This window comes from Pristiophorus japonicus, chromosome 4, assembly GCF_044704955.1.
Source record: "Pristiophorus japonicus isolate sPriJap1 chromosome 4, sPriJap1.hap1, whole genome shotgun sequence".
Lineage (NCBI taxonomy): Eukaryota > Metazoa > Chordata > Chondrichthyes > Pristiophoridae > Pristiophorus > Pristiophorus japonicus.
The window spans coordinates 63,858,294-63,868,049 of NC_091980.1; positions in this window are offsets into that span (position 1 = coordinate 63,858,294).

The window sequence follows — 9,756 nt, forward strand, 5'->3', positions numbered from 1 at the left end:
AGTGCACTCTTAATCATACCTTGGAGGCTACCTAATAAGTTGTAAATGTACTATTTTATGAAGCTATTATACATATATGTATAATAGCTTCATAAAATATATGCATGAATGTATACCTACATGTACACATCAGCTTCATACAAGGGCACAGAATGTAATCTAGGGGATATCAATGCCCATTACCAAAAGTGGCTGGGTAGCACCACTACTGACCGAGTCCTGAAGAACATAGCTGGGCTTGCGGCAGGTGGTGAGAGAACCAAAATGAGGGGAAAAATCGACTTGATCTTGTCTTCACCAATCTACCTGTCCATGACAGTTAGTAGAAGTGAACAAACCGCACAATTCTTGTGGAGACAAAATTCCGTCTTCACACTGAGAACGCTCTCCATTGAAGTGTGTGGCCCAACCACCGTGGTAAATGGGATAGATTCAGAACAGATCTAGCAGCTCATAGCTCATAACTGCCATCAGCAGCAGCAGAATTATATTCCACTACAGTCTGTAACCTCATGGCCTGGCATATCCCTCACTCCACCATTACTATTAAGCCAGGGGACCAACCCTGGTTCAATGAGAAGTAGCCACGCTTTAAGCCAAACCATTCCAGTACAGCTACAACACTGCTACCTACCCAACAAAGTGGAAAATTACCCCGGTGCATCCTGTCCACAAAGAGTAGGACAAATCCAATCCTTCCAATTACTGCCCCATCAGCCTACTGTCAAGCATCAGTACAGTGATGGAAAGTGCCATCAAGCAGCACTTACTCACCAATAACCTGCTCACTGATGCTTAGTTTGGATTCCGCCAGGACCACTTGGCTCCAGACCTTATTAGCCTTGGTCCAAATATGGACAAAGGAGCTGAATTCCAGAGGTGAGTTGAGAGTGACTGCCCTTAAGATCAAGGCAGCATTTAACCGAGTGTGGCATCAAGGAGCCCTAGCAAAATTGAAGTCAATGGGAATCAGAGGGAAAGTTCTCCACTGCTTAGAATCATACCTAACACAAAGGTGTTGGAGCCAATCATCTTAGCACCAGGACATTGATGCAGGAGTTCCTCAGGGCAGTGTCTTAGGCCCAACTATCTTCAGCTGCTTCATCAATGACCTTCCCTCCATCGTGAGGTCAGAAATGGGGATATTCACTGATAATTGCAATGTTCAGTTCCATTCGCAACTCCTCAAATAATGAAACAGTCTGTGCCCACATGCAGCAAGACCTGGACAACATTCAGGCTTGGGCTGATAAATGGCAAGTAATATTAGCGCCACACAAGGGCCAGGCAATAACTATCCAACAATAGAGAATCTTAGCACCTCCCCATGACTTTCAATGGCATTACTATCGTTGAATCCCCCACCAACAACTTGGGGGTCACCATTGATTGTAAACTTAACTGGAACAACCACAAAAAAATATTGTGGCTACAAGAGAATGTCAGAAACTGGATATTCTGCAATAAGTGAATCATGTCTTGACTCCCCAAAGCCTTTCCACCATCTACAAGGCACAAGTCAGGAGTGTGATGAAATACTCTCCGCTTGCCTGGATGAGTACAACTCCAGCAACACTTAAGAAGCTTGACACCATCCAGGACAAAGAAGCCACTTGATTGGCACCTCATCCACCATCTTGAACATTCACTCCCTCCAGCATCGGTGCCCCGTGGCTGCAGAGTGTACCATCTAAAAGATGGACTGCAGCAACCAGTCAAAGCTTCTTCAACAGCACCTTCCAAACCCATGAACTCTACCAGCTAGAAGGCCAAGGGCAGCAGGCACATTTGAACACCACCGCCTCCAAGATCCCCTCCAAGTCACACACCATCTTTACTGAGAAATATATTGCCATTTCTTCATCGTCGCGAGGTCAAAATCCTGGAACTCCCTCCCTAACAGCACTGTGGGAGTACCTGCACCACACGGACTGCAGCGGTTCAAGAAGGCGGCTCACCACCACCTTCTCAAGGGCTATTAGGAAGGGGCAATAAATGCTGGCCTTGCCAGCGACGCCCATGTACCGTGAATGAATAAAATAAATGTACAGTCTTAATAAATTTAATAGGCGTAAGTGAAAAATTTTGAAAATGATCTGTGGTTCTTGCTCCTGATCATTGTAATGTGACCCTTGTTGGAAAATACGCATGTGTGGATATTGGATGAGGGCAAAGTCAGGGTCAACCATAATGCCTTTGAGTTAAAAGCCAGCTGACAATCAGCTTACATATGAAAAATGTCTACTTGGGTGACGTACTGGAGGCAGTCGGGAATCTGTACCTCACCACTTAGTTAACACAACATCATCATCATAGGCGGTTCCTTGAACGAGGATGACTTGCTTCCACACCAAAAGGGATGAGTTCGCTGAAGTTTCAATGGAGGACCCGATATTCCAGTCCTGAACTCCCGGGGTGGAAGATGCCTGTGCGTGGATTTTTTTAACATGTGGTGACCGTTGCACATCAGCCAGAGCTAGCACTTTATCCAGTGGCAAGGGTAAACCAGGATGACTGGAGACCTGCTCTGCTGCACAGACCTAGTGCGCACACATATCGCAGGGTAGGCTGGCCCGTGCTGCCCCTGGGCCCTCGGCTCTTCTGGGCCCCGCACCCTCATTTGCCGCACCTCCGCCATGATCTCTCGCTGCTCCTCCGCCACAATCTCTCGCCGCTGATCTCTCACCACTCCTCCGCCACAAGCATTCATCGCAACAACAACTTGCATTTATATAGCGTCTTTAATGTAGCTTCACAGGAGCATTATCAAACAAACTTCGACACCGAGCCACATAAGATAATAGAGCAAAAGAGGTAAGTTTTAAGGAACATCTTAAAGGAGGAAAGAGAGGAAGGGAGGTTTAGGGTGGGAATTCCACAGCTTCGGGCCTTGGCAGCTGAAAGCACGGTGGAACGATTAAAATCGGGAATGCTCAAGAGGCCAGAATTGGCTGAGCGTACATATCTCTGGGGGTAGACGTGGTGGTTGTAGGATTGGTAGAGATTACAGAGATAGGGAGGGGCAAGGCCATGAAGGGATTTGAATACAACCCTCAGAAGTGGAGGAGGGGAGGGGTAAGGAAGGTTTATTAAATTAGCAGGAACAGGAGCAATTAAAAAACATAATTGTAGAGAGAGGCAGAGGGAAATTCAATTACATTGAAAGTATTATAAAAAGATTCTGAATAAAGTGAGAATTTAAATATCCAAAACAAGAAAATTATGGAATCCTCTTTTAAGATTGAATTTTAAGATAAACAAATGATTTGAGGGCCTGGTTCAAAAGTTGCTAGATATAAGCTGGAGATGTCCAGAATAAGGATGTTAAGAGATAAATAACTGCACCCAATGAGGCTTATGGAAGAAAAACATGGGAAGAGATGTGATTATCAGACAAGAAAGTTGGGTTGTGGATGCAGGCTGCATTTCCTGCTGATCAGTCGGAACTCAAATCCAGGATTCAGTACAAGTGGCATGGCTAGAGTCAGCCTTCGTGATGTTGTGCTCTCTGCTGACAGCTCATGGTACATTTTGGTAAAGAATGAGGAGAGGCAATATGAACTAAATGGTACAATTTTAAAGGTGGGGAGAGGCAGGATTGGAGAAACATATCTTTGAAGATGGCAAGACTAGTTGAGAAGGCTGTTAAAAATGAATATGGGATTCTTGGCTTTATTAATAGAGGAATCGAGTACAAAAGCAAGGAAGTTATGCTAAACCTTTATGAAACACTGATTAGGCTTCAGCTGGAGTATTGTGTTCAATTCTGGGCACCACACTTTTAGAAGGATGTCAAGGCTTTAGAGAGAGTGCAGAAGAGATTTACTAGAATGGTACCAGGGATGAGGGGCTTCAGTTATGTGGAAATGCTGGGGTTGTTCCCCTTAGGGCAGTGAAGGGTAAGAGGAGATTTGAATCATGAAGGGTTTTGATAGAGTAAATAAGGAGAAACTGTTTCCAGTGGCATAAGGGTTGGTAACCAGAGGACACAGATTTAAGCTGATTGGCAAAAGAACCAGAGGTGACACAAGGAAACATTATTTTACACAGCGAGTTGTTGTGATCTGGAGTGCACTGCCTGAAAGGGTGAAGCACATTCAATAGGAACATTCAAAAGAGAATTGGATAACTACTTGAAGGGAAAACATTTACAGGGCTATGGGGAAAGAGCAAGGGAGTGGGACTAATTGGATAGCTCTACCAAAGAGCCGGCATATGCACGATGGGCTGAATGGTCTCCTGTGTTGTATCATTCTATGATTCTATGTGAGCTTTCCAGCCAGCCTCTTCATTTGGCTGGTCATGTAATTGTCAAGACACAGGACAAGGTTGCCCACACACTTGCAGTGGCAACACTGCCTGCTGAAGAGACCTCCCAGAGTTCAAAATCCCAGAGATGAGGGCCATCTGCATCCCAAGCAGCTCATGTTACCAAAGTGCAGCCAAGTACTACTGGCATCTATGACCCTCAGGATGCTTCTCTGCACACCACCAGGATAGGTTTAAGAACAACATCGAGGGACACCTGGGTAGACACAGCGATAATAAGTACTTATTGTAAATGTATATGTGCACAGTAAAACCACTTTGTGATATGTAGTTCAGTGTTCTAAAGTATGTTTATTGTTTGTGTATTGTTGGTGGCTGTGTTTGAGCACATGTTTGGAGGTCAGTTTGCAGGAACTGATGCCTCCTCCTTCAGATTTCTTTTGATAGATTGTTGATGGAGTGGTGTGGTCTGTAGACTCTGCTGGAAAAGTAACTCATTGTCAGTCTTTTCCTTTGGTGTAAGCCTTATTCTTTTCTTCCTGCCCCTGTTCTGTCTCCAGCATAAGGACATATCCGAGAAGCCCCATAGAGAACCTCTTGTAAAGGGCTCCATGACATAAAGGTGGGATAAAATGCTTTCCCTGCCTGAGTCACTTTTGGGGTGGTGCACCTCCTGCCAGCACACGGTTCTGACTAGAGTTCAGTATGCATTTTAGAGCAGGTGTAACTCTGGTGTATCTGACTTATGCCTCAAATCCTCTGACCCCCTACACGGGAAATACACCATTTTTGACTTTAACTTATTGTAGAATTTTGGAGGTCTAGTTTTGAGCTTGTATTTAAAGGTGATGTGTAAAACTAAACATATCTTGGCAAAATAAGTTTTTATCACACACAGGTTACTAATGAATGCTTTGTTAAATGATTCTTTATTACAATAGGACTGTTCAACCAATTGGTGTTTATCAAGTTAATGGAATAAACTGCCTTTGAATAAAAATATGCCAAACAACATTCCCAATATATTTATTGGTAAGGCATTATCAACTTAAAATGTTTATTCAGCTTTTGGACCACAGATGCTTTTGGCAAATTACAAGTAGGATGTTTAATTGCGAATGGATCTGTTGATGGGATGCATGCTAGTTTTGATCAATTTCTGGAATGGTCTTTTGGGGACTCACATAATTTAAGAACAAGGATTGTATTTAGCTTTGATAGTTCTGAAATATCCTTGAACATCTTTCAGAGAGGACTGGAAAGCCACAACAATTTTCTCAGAGGTTTGGGTGACAGAGAAGATTGTGTTTGTTACATCATGTGACATCACATCACCTACTCTGCTGCCCAAATAAATCTCCTTATTTCCATTTAATTTAGTGTATGTTTACCAGTTGAGATTGATATTTACAAATTACTGAATCCACAGATTAGTATGTCCTCAGGTTAGTTCCTGATAATTGATTCCATCATTTTATACGGAATTGAAATAATTCTAATAGGTCTGTCGTTTTTGAATACGGGAGCTATGCTTAAATTTTTTCTAATCTACTGGTACCTCCCCAGTATCCGTTGACTTCCTCATAATGATTATTGGTCCCTCACAAATCTTCTCACGAATATCTCTCAATATTCTGGTATAAATACGATCTATTCCTAGGGATTTATTTGTTTTAAGTCCTTTCAGCTTGTGTATGACTTTCATCTCATTTATATCAAATACCTTAATTTCGCTTTGGTATTTTTTGGGGGGGGTCGGGCACATTTTTCATGTCTTCCCTTACAAATACTTGGATAAAGTTATCCTTCAGAATATTTATTATCTTGTGCTCATCCTTAGTTTTATCTTTTAATGTTCTCACCACTTTTCTGACAGTTCACTTGCTATTTTATATTGAAAGTTTTTTGTTAAGGTCTCTCTTTGCCTCCCTGATCACCCTGTTAACTTATTTTTACATGATCTTATATTCATTCCAGTGAGCCTCTATTCCTTTCTCACTGCAGGATTTGTAGAGGGTATTTTCATCTTTAGTTCACTTTCAATGTGTTTATTAATTCCTTTAGGGTCACACTGTTTAGTCTGAGCTTACTGATCCTAGATATATCAATAACAACAACTTGCATTTATATAGCACCTTCAACACAGTGAAACATCCCAAGATGCTTCACAGGAGCATTGTCCTACTTACCTCGCAGGTCCATCATTGTTCTCTTAAAGATGTCCCACTCAGGTGTTGTTACACATACCCCTCCAATCAATTTGTTCTAAATCTTTCCTCATCTCATTGAATTTAACCCTTTTAGGTTATAAACCTTGTTCATGGTGTTAGCTTTAATTGGGTGCAATGTTTCCGTTAAGCTGCATGGCCGTCTGGCGGTCCCACGCAGCTGGCTCACCGGCTCGAAATGCAAAAAAAACGCGCATGCGTGAGCCCTCAAAATAGAAAGAGAACATTGATTGGGTCCCGTTTTATGTTAAACTTATTCATTCTGTACCATAATCCTTTCAACTCTCTCCCATTCCTCTACATTGTCTGTGTCATTTTGTGAAAATCAGATCACAATGAACACTGCCTCTCATGGCTTCCCTAATGCACTGAGTCATGAAGCATTCATGCATTACATTTGCCAACTTTGACTCTTAGACCATTTGGATTTTCCCACCTTATATTGATTGAGATCACCCATCAAAATAACTCTCTTGTTCTCTCAAACTGTCCTCCTTCTGTGCTAACCTGGTGATCTATAGAAAACCTAGTGTTAGTTTGATTTTTTTCACATTAATGATTTCTGTCCAGAGTAGTTCTTTTTGTAGTTTATTCCCTTCCAGTGGACCAACTTAATTTATCTTTCAATTGAGATGTTATTTACAGCTACATCACCTCCTTTGACCTTGAAACATATAGCTACACTAGCTCCTTTGACCCTGACAGATATAGCTACATTACCTCCTATTCTGACCCTTCTGAATACTCTATACACCTGAATATTAAACTAATTTCCATCTTCTGAATTTAGCCATGTTTCTGATATCCCAACAGATAGGAACATAGGAACAGGAGTAGGCCATTCAGCCCCCAGAGCCTGTTCCACCATTCAATTAGATCATGGCTGTTCTGCATCTTACCTCCATCTCCCTGCCTTGATACCCTTGCCTAACAAAAAACAATGCATCTCAGTTTTTAAGTTTTCAGTTGATTTAGCCTGAACAGCTTTTTGGGGGAGAGAGTTCCAGATTTCCTTTTGAGTGACAAATTGTTTTCTGACATTACCCCTGAATGGCCTAGCTCTAATTTTAAGGTTATACCCCTGGTTCTGAACTCTCCCACCACAGGAAGTAGTTTCTCTCCAACTACCTTATCAAATCTTTTAATCATCTTAAACACCTCAATTAGATCGCCCCTTAATCTTCTATACTCAAGGGAATACAACCTGTCCTCATAATGCAACCTTTTTAGCCCCGGTATCATTCTGGTGAATCTGCAATGCACCCCCTTCAAGGCCAATAAATCCTTCCTGAGATGCAGTGCCCAGAACTGAATGCAGTACTCCAGATGTGGTCTAACCAGAGCTAAGGATAAGGGGTAAGCCATTTAGGACCGAGATGAGGAGAAACTTCTTCACCCAGAAAGTGGTGATTCTGTGGAATTCTCTACCACAGAAAGTTGTTGAGGCCAATTCACTAAATATATTCAAAAAGGAGTTAGATGTAGTCCTTACTACTAGGGGGATCAAGGGGTATGGCAAGAAAGCAGGAATGGGGTACTGAAGTTGCATGTTCTGCCATGAACTCATTGAATGGCGGTGCAGGCTCGAAGGGCCGAATGGCCTACTCCTGCACCTATTTTCTATGTTTCTATGTTTCTATGTTTGTATAGTTGCAACATAACTTTCACCCCTTTGTATTCCACCCCCCTTCAGATAAACACCAACATTCCATTAGCCTTTTAAATTATTTTTTGTACCTGTTCACTAGCTTTTCGCGATTTCCATATTTGGACACTTAAATTTCTCTGTTCATCCACAGTTCCTAGCTTCTTGCTGATCTGTACCTCCTCTTCATTTACCTGCCTTTGATACTCTTACCTAATTTTTTAAGGATTTTAGAATTCAGAGGATCAAGAAATTGATAAAGAAAGAGAAAGGAGAATATGAGAGTAAATTAGCAACAGAAATGAAAACAGACTTTCAAAGCTTCTATAGGTATGTAAAAAGGCAGAGATTAAAGTAAAAGGTCCCTTAGAGGCAGAGGCAGGAGAAATTATAATGGATAATAAGGAAATAGCCGAGATATTAAACAAATACTTTTTATCTGTCTTCACGGTAGAAAACACAAAAAACATTCCAGAAATAGTGGGGAAACAGGGGTCTAGTGAGAATGAGGAACTTAAAGAAATTAGTATTAGTAAAGTAATAGTACTGGAGAAATTAATGGGATTAAAAGTCAACAAATCCATGGGACTTGATGGCCTACACCCTAGGGTTTTAAAAGAGGTGGCTACAGAAATAGTGGATGCATTGGTTGTGATCTTCCAGATTTCCCTAGTTTCTAGAATGGTCCCTGTGGATTGGAAGATAGCGAATATAACCCCACTATTCAAGAAAGGAGGGAGAGAGAAAACCGGGAACTAAAGGCCAGTTAGCCAGACATCAGTCATCAAGAAAATGCTAGAATCTATTATTAGGGAGGTCGTAACAGGGCACTTAGAAAATCACAATATAATTGGATAAACATGGATTTATGAAAAGGAAATTGTGTTTGACAGATTTATTAGAACTTTTTGAGGTTGTAACTAGCAGAGTAGATAAGGGGGAACCAGTGGATGTAGTATATTTGGATTTTCAAATTTGATAAGGTGCCACACAAGAGGCTATTATGCAAAATTAGGGCTTATGGGATTGGGGGTAATATATAAGCATAGATTGAGTGAATGGGCAAAACTGTGGCAAATGGATTTCAATGTAGGTAAATGTGAGGTCACCCACTTTGGACCTAAAAAAGATAGAACAAGGTAGTTCTAAATGGTGAAAAACTAAAAGCAGTGGCGGCCCAAAGAGACTTGGGATCCAGTCACATAGATCATTAAAATGTCATGAAAAGGTACAGAAAATAATCAGAAAGGCCAATGGAATGTTGGCTTTTATATCTAGAGCACTAGAATATAAGGGGGGAGAAGTTGTGCTGCAGCTATACAAAACTCTGGTTAGACCGCACTTGGACTACTGTGAGCAGTTCTAGGCACCACATTTTAGGAAGGATATATTGGCCTTAGAGGGAGTGCAACATAGGTTTACCAGAATGATACCTGCACTCCAAAGATTAAGTTATGAGGTGAGATTACACAAATTAGAGTTATATTCCCTTGAATTTAGAAGGTGAAGGCATGATCTGATCAAAGTTTTCAAGATATTAAGAGGAACAGATAGGATACATAGAGAGAAACTATTCCTGCTGGTTGGGGATTCTAGGATTAGGGAGCATAGTCT